This window comes from Diabrotica virgifera, chromosome 2 (genome assembly GCF_917563875.1).
Source record: "Diabrotica virgifera virgifera chromosome 2, PGI_DIABVI_V3a".
In the NCBI taxonomy this organism is placed as follows: domain Eukaryota; kingdom Metazoa; phylum Arthropoda; class Insecta; order Coleoptera; family Chrysomelidae; genus Diabrotica; species Diabrotica virgifera.
In genome coordinates, this window is record NC_065444.1 from 214,298,018 (window position 1) to 214,312,253 (window position 14,236).

A 14,236-nucleotide genomic window follows, 5' to 3' on the forward strand; every position below is an offset into this window, starting at 1 on the left:
TATATACCAGCTAGGAGGGGCTATTTAATTTTTTTCAGAAATCTAGTTTTCTTTGAAAAATATTAAATACAAGTATGCATTTTTGATCCTGTATTGCAAAATTAGACCAAATTAGCAACAGAATAGCGAAAACCGCATGTCGATACCTTTTTTCTATCTCGAGATATCTTAAGAAACGTATAAATTAGAAACATAACTGATACTGTTACCGGTAAACGGCCGCTATAAATTCTAAGTGCGAGAGAGAAGCCATTCCAGCAGTCCAATTGTGCATCTTACTCGCACTCACATTTACAGCAGCGTCAATACGATCTAACCGCTCAATGTTATTAATTAAAAATAACAGCTTAGTAGTAAATTAATGACACAGATTTCTTCAGGATCATGTAGCGGCGACTTTAAACTTTTATTTAGTCACTTTCTGACTTTCATAATAATAATTTTTAACCGAGTTATTAAGTCTTAAAAATGGCCATTTTCGCGTTTTTTCAAATTAATGGTTCGTCTCTCATGAAGAAAATTCAGCAACAAAACGCCACGATAATTCCAAAATATGTCGTTAAAACTGTGCCTGCAGACAAACGAGTTTTCGCCTTTATCGGATATTTTTTGGACGTCGTTGATGACTTTTGTTTTGTACGGCATCTCGTCCTTAACGAACATGTCTATGCCAAAATTTCACTTGTGTATTGGACATTGTAGATTCCCCATACTGATTTTTTAGTCTTCGCCAAATTTCAGCGGGGACCAACATTTTCTTTTGCAAGGAATTTGATAGCAATGCGTTGTGCAAGCGAACATGGCACTACGCTCTCGCTCATCGCCACAGTAACTGACTGCACGTCATTAGAGAACAGGCGGTAGCGCGCAGTCACACATTAGACTATAACCTGCCACCACAGGCCTAATTTAGACATATCCACCAGTTTATGCTAAGCGGGGACGAAAAGGTCGGTTCATATTTGATTCACCCACGTATTAACAACTTTAAAAATGTCACTTTTGTATAAGGGTCTCCCCTTTACCGGAGTACCTGTCTATTAATAAATGAACTCCATGCATTATTTACGATTCAAATTTACACGAAGTATTTACTATACTTCATCAGTAATTACATTTTTCGCCAAATTAAAAAAAAAACATTTTCATATACCGCCTCAGTTGGCTGAAGCCCTTTATAATTTTTATTCCTGCAGAAAGATATATCTAAGAACTAATAATAATAAACTGATAGGCCCTAGATATAATAATTTAGGACTACCACAGGGATCAGTATTGAGTCCCCTTTTGTTTAATATGTATACTGCGGATTTGCATAAAGTCCCTACTGACATTTTTAAATTTCAAATAATACAATATGCTGATGATTTTCTCCTGTATTCACAGGCCAAAACTTATGATAACTCGGTTCAAACCTTAGGACGAATTCAATGTTGTGTTAATTTATGGTTCAATCAAAACGGATTCGAAATAGCTCAAAATAAATCTACTGTCTGTATTTTCACTCGACATAATATCCCAAAAATAGAGAATTTAAAACTTAATGGCTACGACTACGCATTTGCTTCTTCCATTAAGTATTTGGGAATGATTTTGGATCGTAAATTGACTTGGAAATTACATATTGACTTTATGATAAATCGATGTAATAAGGGTCTAAATTTTCTTAAATCAGTTTCAAGGATTTGGTGGGGAGCTGATGTTGAAACTTCCTTGCTTTTCTATCGATCATATATTAGATCTATAATTGATTATGGTAGTATTCTATATGGCTCAGCTTCTAAACATATTTTAAACAAAGTAGACGTTGTACAGAACTTAGGACTCCGTATCTGTTTGGGAGCTATGAAATCAACTCCAAATAAAGCTTTACATGTAGAAGCTTTAGAAATTCCACTCAATTATAGAAGGAAATATCTCAGCCAGAAATTTTTAGTGAAAATTCGTTACCTAAATATCGGTCTTTACCAAAATATTAACAAGCTGAATGTAGCGGATTTAACTAATAAATACTGGAAGCTAAAGAACTCTCCTCCACTTTGCGAGGCTTTTCGAGATCTGTTAAATTTTGACTGTGATTTTAACATGATTGATAATTTTGGACTTGAAGATTTTCATTCTTTTTTACATACAGTTAAATTAGTAAAACCAAGTTACCATGAAAACAGTAATATTAGCTCTAACATCTTAAGAACATTCTTAGATAATTGGCCAGATTCTATAAATATACAGGGTGCGCCAAACCTCTGGTCTTCTTTGATTACGGCTAAACTATGAGATATACAAAAAAATGTTTATAACAAAACTAATGTGTATCAAAGAAGTCTATAATTTAAAATTATTTTCAATTATACAGGGTGCGTCAGAACGACGGTATGAACCAAAGTTTTATTTTTTTAAATGGAACACCCTGTATATTAAATCATTTTTAAATATATTATTTAAAAATATGAAAAATTTGTATAAGGTCTTATAGGCCTAAAGTTAATAATTTTCGAAATATTTACATTTTTATTGAGAAAAATGGTAATATTTATAGGGTTGTGGATTATGTTTCCAAGGAAATAAAAATTTAGGTGATAGGTCAAAGTTTTTAAAATATAGTGTTATTTTTAAATAATTTAATATTTTTTACTTTTAGCCGTAAAATATACAGTGTGATCACTATTTGCAAATACAAAATTTTCTCATTTTTTTTAAATGGGACACCCTGTATATTAGTTTTGAGTTTTGTAGTAAATATAACAACCTTTCTTTTGGTATAAGGTTGTATGTACCTAGCATGTTTCGTTTTGTAGATATTTTAAAAAACTATAGATTTTACGTGTTTGCGGATTTTTTATTTAAATTTTTTTTTGCAAAAAAAATAATTATAATCTGGTTTTAGAAACATACACTAAAATATAAAATATGAAAATAAAAACGTAATTAAAGATTAAAATAAATCGTATGCTAGTACAACTCAATTGAATTTAATAACTTTAAATTATTTTACAAAAAATATTTTACCATATTAATGAATGCATAAATTAGTTACTAAATTAAATAAACAACCAAATTTTAAATCAATCGTAGTAATTTTTCTACTACAGCAACTTTCCTGTACCAAATTAATTGTTAGTTAAATTGTATTTAGTTAAACTTTTAATTTACCTTTTAAATTTAGTTACATACATCTTGAGAATATAAAAATTATTATAAAGTATGCTTTGAAACAAATGAATGTTAAATGTATCATCCAAATTATTTATTAATATAAATAGTATTTACTGGTGTCACAAAAACTGGTAATACTTTTGTAGTTGAAATTTTTGTAACAATTTTTTATATTTTAAATTTTAATTTTTTAACCGAAAAATTTTTGGATACGACATTTGTTTTGGGCGAAACCATTAGAAATTATTACCAGCTTTTGTGACACGAGTAGGTACATAGATACAGTATTTCTCATGATCATCTTTCAGTGCGTCACAGTTTTTCGATTTGTTTCTAACGCATTAAGTTGTATGTGACAGAAAAAAAGGCACGTCTCTGATTACATTTCGTCGGTGACATTTTTATAACATTTATTCTAGTTATTCTAGTTGTCGATAGATGGCGCCATAATAAAAAAATAATTTTTTTTAAAATAGATAATAATATTACAAATATAATCTGTATAATTTATAAGACTATATAAATCAAAGAAAATATCATTTTATAAATGCAAGAAACACATTTGATTTGTTTTTATTCCAAATTGAAAATAAAATGTGACAACTGTCAGATTTAACTAAAATGTCCTGTTAGAATAAACATGAATTAAATAAATGTCATGTAATAAATGTGTATTATCACGGACTTACCCTTTTTCCTATAATTTGTTACGCACTGAAAAATGATCATGAAAAGGACAATACTATTTACTTCTTAATATACTTCCATAACGTTCATTTGTTTCAAAGCATACTCTATACGTTCTCAAGATGTAGGTAAATTAAAAAGTTATTAACTGATCTTGCTCGTAAATACAATATAACTAACAATTAATTTGGTACAGGAAAGTTGCTGCGGTAGAAGAATTACTACGATTGATTTAAAATTTGGTTGTTTATTTAATTTAGTAACTAATTTATGTATTCATTAATAAGGTAAAATATTTTTTGTAAAATAATATAAAGTTATTAAATTCAATTGAATTGTACTAGCATACGATTTATTTTAATCTTTAATTACGTTTTTATTTTCATATTTTATATTTTAGTGTATGTTTCTAAAACCACATTATAATTTTTTTTTTGCAAAAAAATTTTTAAATAAAAAATCCGCAAAAACGTAAAATCTATAGTTTTTTTTAAATATCTACAAAACGAAACATGCTAGGTACATACAACCTTATACCAAAAGAAAGGTTGTAATATTTACTACCAAACGCAAAACTAATATACAGGGTGTCCCGTTTAAAAAAAATGAGAAAATTTTGTATTTGCAAATAGTGATCACACTGTATATTTTATGGCTAAAAGTAAAAAATATTAAATTATTTAAAAATAACACTATATTTTAAAAACTTTGACCTATCACCTAAATTTTTATTTCCTTGGAAACATAATCCACAACCCTATAAATATTACCATTTTTCTCAATAAAAATGTAAATATTTTGAAAATTATTAACTTTAGGCCTATAAGACCTTATACAAATTTTTCATATTTTTAAATAATATATTCAAAAATGATTTAATATACAGGGTGTTCCATTTAAAAAAATTAAACTTTGGTTCATACCGTCGTTCTGACTCACCCTGTATAATTGAAAATAATTTTAAATTATAAACCTCTTTGATACACATTAGTTTTGTTATAAACATTTTTTTGTATATCTCATAGTTTAGCCGTAATCAAAGAAGACCAGAGGTTTGGCGCACCCTGTATATACAGATGCATCTAAGACGTTAGTTGGCACTGGATGTGCCTTTTTCATACCTGCTACTAAAACAGAAAAAATATTTAAGTTAGGCCATGATTTTTCTATCTTCAGTGCTGAAGCCATAGCAATTTATGAGGCCCTGCAATATTTTAAAGAATCAGAAGATATATCTGCAACAATTATTTCCGATTCACTCTCTGTTCTTCTTGCTATTCAAACTATAGATTTTCCCAATAACAATTCAAATATTTATATCCTACTAATTAAGAAAATCCTTTTTGAAATTCATAAAAATAAAAGAAGAGTGAACTTTTTATGGGTTAAGGCTCATATAGGACTAACGCATAATGAATATGTTGATAGTTTGGCTAAAAAAGCTATTGAATATGGTACTTCACATAATCGTAAGTTTTGCATATCTGACTTAGTTAACACTATTAAGCATCGAGTTAAAAATCAGTGGAGTCAATCATGGCGAGATCTTTGTAAACAATCCAAATCTCAGTATTCACTGATTCAACCTTCTGTTCCAAATATATATTGGTTTAAAAATTATGTAGTACCTCGAAGATATATAACAACATTAATTAGAATGAAGTGTGGACATGCATGTTTCCCTCTACATCTAGCAAGAATTAAAGTTTTTGATTCAAATCTTTGTACAGAATGTCAGAAGGTTGGTGACTTAAATCATACTTTCTTTGAGTGCGCAAAATATATTCCATGCACATATAATTTAATCCAAGATTTAATAAAATGTAATGTTTTTCCACCTTTCAATGTATCCTATCTATTGTCTCTGAACAGCAAGAACATATATGATTGTTTAATGAAATTTATCTGTGAAACTAAAATTAACCTCTAAACTTATTAATCCTGATAATTTGGTATATTATGTACATATGAAAAAAGAAGAAGAAGAAGAAGATACATAATGGAAAATGTGGTGAGCAACTTGGACAGTCCATAGCGGCCAGCTTTTGAACTGAGTAGAGAGCTGTAGAAGAGTTTGCTATGGAACTCTAAGGACCTCATTGCCTTCCTTATGTATGGACAGAAAACAAAAAAAGTTGTGACTGGCTAAATGACACCCAAGTCTATGCCATAAAAAAAAAAAATTAAAAAAAATATTGGTTACTTTATTAAGAAAAATGATTTAAAGTTTTATGTAACTTTATATTTAATAATCCTAAAAGTAACGGGTAAAATCACTAGTATATATTATTATGTATTAAATTGGGTATATATTATGTATATTAAATTATAGGAATAAGATATATATTAAATAAAATTAAATCTAATCGAATGGAATCGAATTGAATCGAACCGAATATAATCGAATCTATAAGAATTATTCACTTCTGTCGGCACTGCGCAAGTGTTACGCTCTATTTTTTTCCACAGCACACTACTTGCTTCAACTTTGATTTCCTGAACTTCGTTTACATGTGACAGCATCAGTTATGTCTAAAATTTACACGTTTCTTAAGATATCTCGAGATAGAAAAAAGGTATCGACATGCGGTTTTCGCTATTCTGTTGCTAATTTGGTCTAATTTTGTAATACAGGATTAAAAATGCATACTTGTATTTAATATTTTCCAAAGAAAACTAGATTTCTGAAAAAAATAAAATAGCGCCTCCTAGCTGGTATATTACTTATTAGGCTGTTTCAAAATTATAACTATTACATTGATGAAAAAGAGGTGTTTGCAACGAGACCAAGTTTGCAAAAATCTATTTAGCAGAACCGGACTTACAGCCATTTTTTCATAACAAGGTTCCCACTCACCCTCACTTAAACTTGTGAAATCAAATATGCGCAGTTTATGAAGAATACGATATCTAATTTCCAGTGCCCTTTCATAAGCCATTTTTTGTAAAATTTTAATTTTTAAATTTTTTATGTTCAGTTATGCCCTCTAGCGGTGGACCTACAATTATAAAAATAATTTCCAGGCTTTTCCCGAGGCAACTTTTGTTATAAAATTTTTTCCCCAAAGCTGTACTATAAACGGTTTCTGAGATATGGCCGAGAGCCATTCTTATTGGGACACCCGGTAGCGAATTTACAAAACCTATACCATTTCAGTCATAGCAGCGACTGAATTCGAATAGGGTTTGTATGCAGAATATTAGTTACATATCCTATACCATTTCAGTCATGACAGCGACTGAATTCGAATAGGGTTTGCATGCAGAATATTAGTTACATATCCTATACTGTTTCAGTCATGCAAGTAAAACTAATCAAATATTTACTTAGTGCATTTATTGTTATATCATAAAATTTAGATATGTTTTGAAAATTAAAATTAATAATATATATTTCGATAATATTAAAAATTAAAAACAAATGAGTAATTACTAATGTACGAATATATGTATACAGTATGTCCCTGTAAGTTGGAACTATATGGAAAACAGGTCGATTTTTATTTTTAAATTATAATTTTTTTGGCATATATTTCATAGGTACTAGTGACGTCGTCCATCTGAGCGTGATAACGTAATCGATGATTTTTTTTTAATAGGAATATGGGTCGTGTGGCACCTCATTTGAAAGGGTGTTTAATTCTCTATTCAGTAATATAAACACAAATATCATTATTTATACAGGGTGGACAAAAAAACAATTTTTGAATTATATTGATTGACGAAAAAAGAAGAATGTATGCAATTTACTTCAATCAAAATACTTTCTATCGCTGTCAGAAAATAGAAAAAACTGTTTATTTGGCAATTTGGTTTTTTGCTTAAATTAAATGTTCAAACTGCCAAGAGTTACGTGGGAGGCTGTTTGTGATTTAATTTAAGCAAGGCGGAATGTTTATTTGTGAAATAAACATTTTTTTCTCTATTTATTGATAGCAGTAAAATGTATTTTGAGTTAAATAAATTACATACATTCTTCTTTTTTGCGTCAATTAATTTAATTAAAAAATATTTTTTTGGTCACCTTATATTGGTATACATAATGATATTATTGTTTATATTACTGAACAGAGAATTGAACACACTTTCAAATTAGTTGCCACACGATCCCTATTCCCATTTAACAAAATCATCTATTACGTTATCACGCTTAGATGAATGACGTCACTAGTATGAAATATATGCCAAAAAATTGTAATTTAAAAATAAAATCGACCTGTTTCGGGATTTTTTCCCAAGTCGTCCATTTTAGATAAAATGAATTTATTCCATAACTTAGCCCCTCTCTGTATAAAGATACTTTACTCTTGACAGAAATTCATATTTTTTGACATCTCTCATATACTATTAATAAAACTTAATATCAGATGATTGCATCTTCGGTTTTAGACCATGCAGAACTTTTTATGAAGAATATCTTTTTTGCGTAAAATCGTTAATAAAAAATTTTTCCATATGGTTCCAACTTACAGGGACATCCTGTATATATTCATACATTAGTAATTATTCATTTGTTTTTAATTTTTAATATTATCCAAATATATACTATTCATTTTAATTTTCAAAACATATCTAAATTTTATGATAAATAAATCCACTTAGTAAATATTTGATTAGTTTTACGTACATGACTGAAACAGTATAGATATTTGCTCAATAATAATCAAAAATTTCGTTTGCAAATCCTACACCACTACAGTTAATTTCTAGACCGAAATAGTATAGGATATGTAACTAATATTCTGCATACAAACCCTATTCGAATTCAGTCGCTGGCATGACTGAAATGGTATAGGTTTTGTAAATTCGCCACCCGGTACAACTAAATTTGAAAATAATTAAAAGTTTACTACATTGATATATTAATGTCTACCTAATCAAATGTTCCAAATGTCGTCTGTTGTTAATTTAACAGTATCCTAAACGATGGTATAATGTATTTTTTCTACAATCACTTGATAAAGAAGACTTTTTCGCTTGTCAATGGCAACGAAAAGTTGACGTTTACTGAGTACCTCTAGCGAATAAAGTTTGATTTTACGCGCGTTGTCCGTAGCAACCGTACAACCATACAATACAAACACATTGAACATTCAAACTGAAAGATTTAAAAGTTAATGTTATGACATTATAATGATATATATAAAATAGTCACAATAAAGTTAATGATTTAAAAATAGTTTCATTTTATTAAGTGATTGTAGAAAAAATGTTGTATGTATTACAAGCGCAAAGTGACATTATTGCTTTCGAGTAATTACCGCTCTCCGCTACGCGTCGAGCGGTAACTCTTACTCTGAAGCAAGGTATCACTTTTCGCTCTTAATACATAAATAACTATATTTCTCGATACATATGGTATTGTTAAAATCTTTGAATTCCATGTTGTGTGTTTCTGAACTGTTTGTGGTGCTGGGTTTTTTTTCTTCTATCTTGTGGAATTCCTTGTTTACAAATGAGAATTGGTACTTATTTTCTCTCAAAATTTTTGTTAGTAACTTTTTTTCTTTCTAAAATGCATTTTTATTAGAGCAGGTGCTTCAGACTATATATAATGATTTGTAAACTCTTGTTTTATATCATGTCTTCTTTTGTGATTGCCACATCCAGAAAAGGAAGAGAATTGTTGTTTTCTTTTTCCATGGTGAATTTGATTCATTCTTCTTTATTGACCGTCAGAAATTTATTTAAAGCTTCTGGTCCGTGAGGCCAAATGGAGAACACATCATCTACGTATCTCCATTATATTGTGAGTTGTTTGCCTCATTTGTGTACAAGGTTTAGTTCGAAATTCTCCATAAATATATCTGCTAATAATGGAGATAATGATAAGCCCATGGCTTATCACTGGCCCTGGCCAAAATTTTGTTTATAGAAATCATTATCTAGTTGGAAGTCTTATATGTGCAAAGTGTTAGTAGCTCCATAATACCTGATACATTCAGTTGATTTTTTGTTGTCAATGTATCATTTCTCTCTAATTTGGTTCTTATTATTTTTAAAGTTTTCTCCAATGGGACATTGCTGGATATCAAAAGATGAGTGATATCAAAAAATATAATTTTCATTACAATCAATTGTGGCTTAATCCCATATAAACATAATGTTTAAATCTTTTTTCAAATTTTAAAAGGGTAAAACCAAATTTTATATATATTCGAATTTCTTCAATTATTATTTTTAATTTGTATATTTGATAAAAAATGTCCATTTGATTTCATTTAAAACTTTTTTCTGAGTTTTCTGACTATTCTATCTACTACATTTTTTTTCTTTTTAGGATGATGTAGACCAGAATCGTAATCGATGTGGAGAGATGTTCTCTAATTTTCGCATGTGGTTTTACCGTCTCGTTGGAATTAGTTTATCTTTCCCATTTTCTTCTTACCAGGTATTTTCCTAAATTTTGAAAATATCATTTATGATTAATAATATCTAGATTTAAACTCTAATAACCCGGTCTATATAGACATTTGAAATAACAAAAATTGCCGGAGAGCCAAATTTTGGTGGAGAGCTAGGGTATACCATAACAAATAAAGTTTTAAAAGTCCCCATCGATCCCATGTGTGCAACAAAAGTTATTCGGGGCCAAAGATCAAAATTTGAGATTTTTTGGATTTTTTTCGAAAATGGTAAGTTTTATCAAAAAAGAACCTTAAACCAAAGTTGTAGATCTTAAAATTCTCTACAAAAATAGTCCCTACTATTTTTTTCCTAAGAGTTGCCATTCCTGAGATATCGCGATTCTAATAGTCACATTATACATGATATGCACACGTTTCCACACCATCTGTGAGGTAGTGTACTCGGCGCGTTTTTTTACCGTGGTTTCCCCTGTAGGCCTGCTCCACTAACTGTTTTGACAATTTTAGGATAATTTAAGGAAACAATACCGGTCAAGTTCTAGATATTACCTTATTATTGATATTGATTATTGATATTGCTATTGATTATTAGGTTAACTATTGTTTTGATTTCTTTAGATATTTTAATCAGAATCATATTCTTGAAAGTCTACTTCAACAGTCAAGTCTTCTTTGATTTCATCTTCTTCCTCTTACTCTTGCTGGACGTTCAGAAATTGTTCAAATGTGACTGAGTCATTGGTCTCTTCATTAAAATCACAGGAGTCTTCCTCTGTTGTACTAAACTGGACATTTGAGCAAGACTGACCTTGGCAGTTGGTACACGCTAGAAAACACAGCAACCCGACTTTTTTACATCCACATTTGGCACTACAACCTTTTTTGCAATTGCAAAAAATAGTGTGTAGGAGTTTTTCTGGAGCAGGTAGGGTCTAGGACATTTCATCGCCGCCGTTTCGATGCCGCCAGTTCGATGCCGATGCCGGCCGATTGATCGCCAGTCAATTAATCGCTATCTGATATATTTCCGAATTTTCGACAGTTACAATTATTAGTTATTTTTAGTATTAATTAGGAATTCTAGGAAATGCGAGATATGACGGCGATGAAATGGACTGGCGATGAACCGGCGGCATCGAAACGGCCTGCGATGAACCGGCGGCATCGAAACGTCCCATTCCGAGCAGGTAGCAGTAAGGTTTTAATCGGTTCCAGAGTATTATCTATTAATTTCCAACCCCAGTCTTCTGGATTCAGTTCATTGTTTGAACTTGATAATATGCTCGATACAAATGTTGAAAAGCCGATGCTAATGTTGGAGGAAGACATGATAGTTGTACTTGTTTCTTGTTTCGCGCGTATTTTTTACAAAAGTTAAGTATCGGTATTTATCAAGACAACTAATTCTTTTGGAGCTCCATAAACCCCAAGAAGAAAGCGAATTCCTTCCGTAATTATTGTTTGCTGTGTGGAATCAAGTTCTGTAAAAACTTTACAGCAGTCAGTCTCAGTCAAATCTTTTTTTCGAATAATTTAAGTACTGACGTTTTGCCCCTTCTGTACATTGCTGACGTAGTGTCGCAGCCGGTTATCGCATGTAAAAACAAAATGTACTTTTGGCATTTGGGATAAGCCGATAAACTTTTCGAAGAATATATCTCTGTTCGCTGTTGAGCCCTTCCAGGTTTCAGAAAATAAATAACTTTATTTACTGGAGTCCTTGCAGTAAGCAGTACTAACAAATCAACATCTTCACCAACTACAATTGTTGTATTTGTTGCCTTAAATTTTTCAATTGCTGTCTCAATTATAAAGACATCTGCGTCATTTTTAGCTTGTTTCACTTCAATATTCGCAGCTGTTAATTTGTCAGTTAACATGGAAATGAAACGAGATTTATTATTAATGTTAGCGAAAAATTGTTGTTGATTCGCTGGAACTGTTATATTTTCATCAAAGATAATCTCGGAACCCGATGATGTTTTTGTAGTTCGACGACGTTGTTCTGCAGCTTTAATATTCTTTGTCGAGTCACTGTGTAGCCGTCAAATACCACGGTCACTGCAAGCAAGCAAGCAAGCAATTTGATTTAACCCGACCTGTGGGATTTGTTCACCCTCTCGAAGGAGTACATTCGGGTGTAACAAGTCATTGGGGCGAGGTGTTTTGACCCGAGTTATACAGGGATCACCCCACCTCGCTCCAATGCCCCAGGCCATCCCTTTCCCCCCCATAGCACGCTGATGCGCGATGGAGGCACAACTATCGTAGCCAAATGCTCTTCACAATGGAACCCTGGGTAATAAGATTCCACTGTGGTATCCTAATCGAATGCAAAAAACTAGGCCCAGCGTGATGCGCTCTATGCCTTTATCTTCTTAATAACTTATCCGCGGTACTAAAAATTGCTTGCTTGGGCCCCGAGTCATCGTGCCGAGCCCCACCGAGCCCTGTTGGGCCCTGCTGGGCCCCGCCCGACGACTCGATGCTCTAATTTTTTTGTGTTTTTGGTTTTTTTAATTTTTTTGGGGGCTTTCGCCATTTTTTTATTTTATATGAATTTTTTTGGGGGCTTAAGGCCCTTCTAATTTTCTAATATTTGCTTACCTTGGAGGTGGTCGTGGTACTTGGACTTCGTGGGTAACGCTATCTTCGGCACTTGTTTCGAGCTACGAACACACTACTATCACTTATCACTTTTAGTTTATCCTATAATTTGTTGTTTCGGGCGTCTGTGCTTCCATCGGTGGAACTCGTCGTATCTTAGCGTCTCTCGCAGTATGTAATTTGGGTGATGTTCTAATTCTGCGAATTTGACCCTTGCCTTGTCTGTCATGGTTTCTGTGACTCTCACCTGTTGGAGTTCTCTGAACAGGAATCTTTCAGCTACATATCTTGGGACTCTGACGGCCTCCCTCAAGCTGTTGTTATGGACTGCTTGGATCTTCTTCTTGTGTGTATTACATACGTGTCCCCATGCGAGAGACGCATAAGTTAATACCGGTAGGATTATACTATTTATCAATCTTAACCTTGTTTTGAGTGTTAGTTTACTTTTTCTGCCTGTGAGTCCTCTTAGATTCGCTCTTGCTATGTTGGCCTTCTGGACTGTGGCTTCTACGTGTTTTTGGAAGGTTAATCCTTTATCCATAATGACTCCTAGGTATTTGGCTTCGTTTTTCCACTCGATGGGCCTGTTCTGCACCCTCAATTGTTCCTCTGGCTGCTGTCTCCCTTTCTTGTATAGAACCGCTTGTGTTTTCTCTGAATTTATGGCTATCTTCCATTTGATACACCATGCTTCAATTTCTTCTAGTGCAGTTTGTAGGTTGGTCACTGCTATATCTGCGTTTCTATGCTTGGCCGCTATTGCTGTATCGTCGGCGTAGAGGCTCATGAGGGTACCTGGTGTTCTAGGTACATCTGCGGTGTATATCGTGTACAGCAGGGGTGACAAGACCGCTCCCTGTGGTACTCCAGCCTCCGGGATTCCGAGTTCGGACAGGACTTGTCCTATCCGAATCCTGAACCTCCGGCCGCCCAAGTACGACGAGATTAGCCTCGTCATCGCTCCGCTGTACCCGTAATCCCGCATTTTGAATAGGAGCCCCTTGTGCCAGACTCTGTCGAATGCCTTGCTTACATCCAGGAACGCTGCTCCAGTGTACTGCTTATCATTGAAACCGGCTGCTATGTATTCGGTTAGCCTGAGGACTTGTAGTTCGCTGGAGTGCTCTGCTCTAAATCCGAATTGAGCCTCTGGGATGATATTTAGTCGGGTTGTTTCCGCTTGCAGTCTGCTGAGGATGACTCTTTCCACTATCTTGCTGATCGCTGGAAGTAAGCTGATTGGCCTGTAGTTCTGTGGGAATGTGTGATTCTTGCCAGGTTTTGGAATCATGATGACACGGGCCTCTTTCCATCTGTTTGGGAATGTCTTGAATCTTAATATTGCGTTTATAATATTTGTGAAATACACTATAGCTTTTCTGGGCAAATATTTTAGGGCTCTGTTGGTTATTTCG

The 14,236-nt window shown here is 32.5% G+C and overlaps 1 protein-coding gene across 2 annotated transcripts in view; it reads left to right on the forward strand.

The window, feature by feature from the left end:
* Positions 1 to 14,236, forward strand: part of LOC126879813 (ankyrin repeat family A protein 2-like) — a 41,597-nt gene that overhangs the window by 14,937 nt on the left and 12,424 nt on the right. Inside the window, exon 3 of one of the 2 annotated variants that reach the window (XR_007696285.1) lies at positions 10,124 to 10,234. The exons of the other annotated variant lie outside the window; for it this stretch is intronic. The gene's annotated coding sequence lies outside the window, so the exon portion shown is untranslated. The remainder of the gene's footprint in view (positions 1 to 10,123; positions 10,235 to 14,236) is intronic. 2 annotated transcript variants of the gene reach the window in all.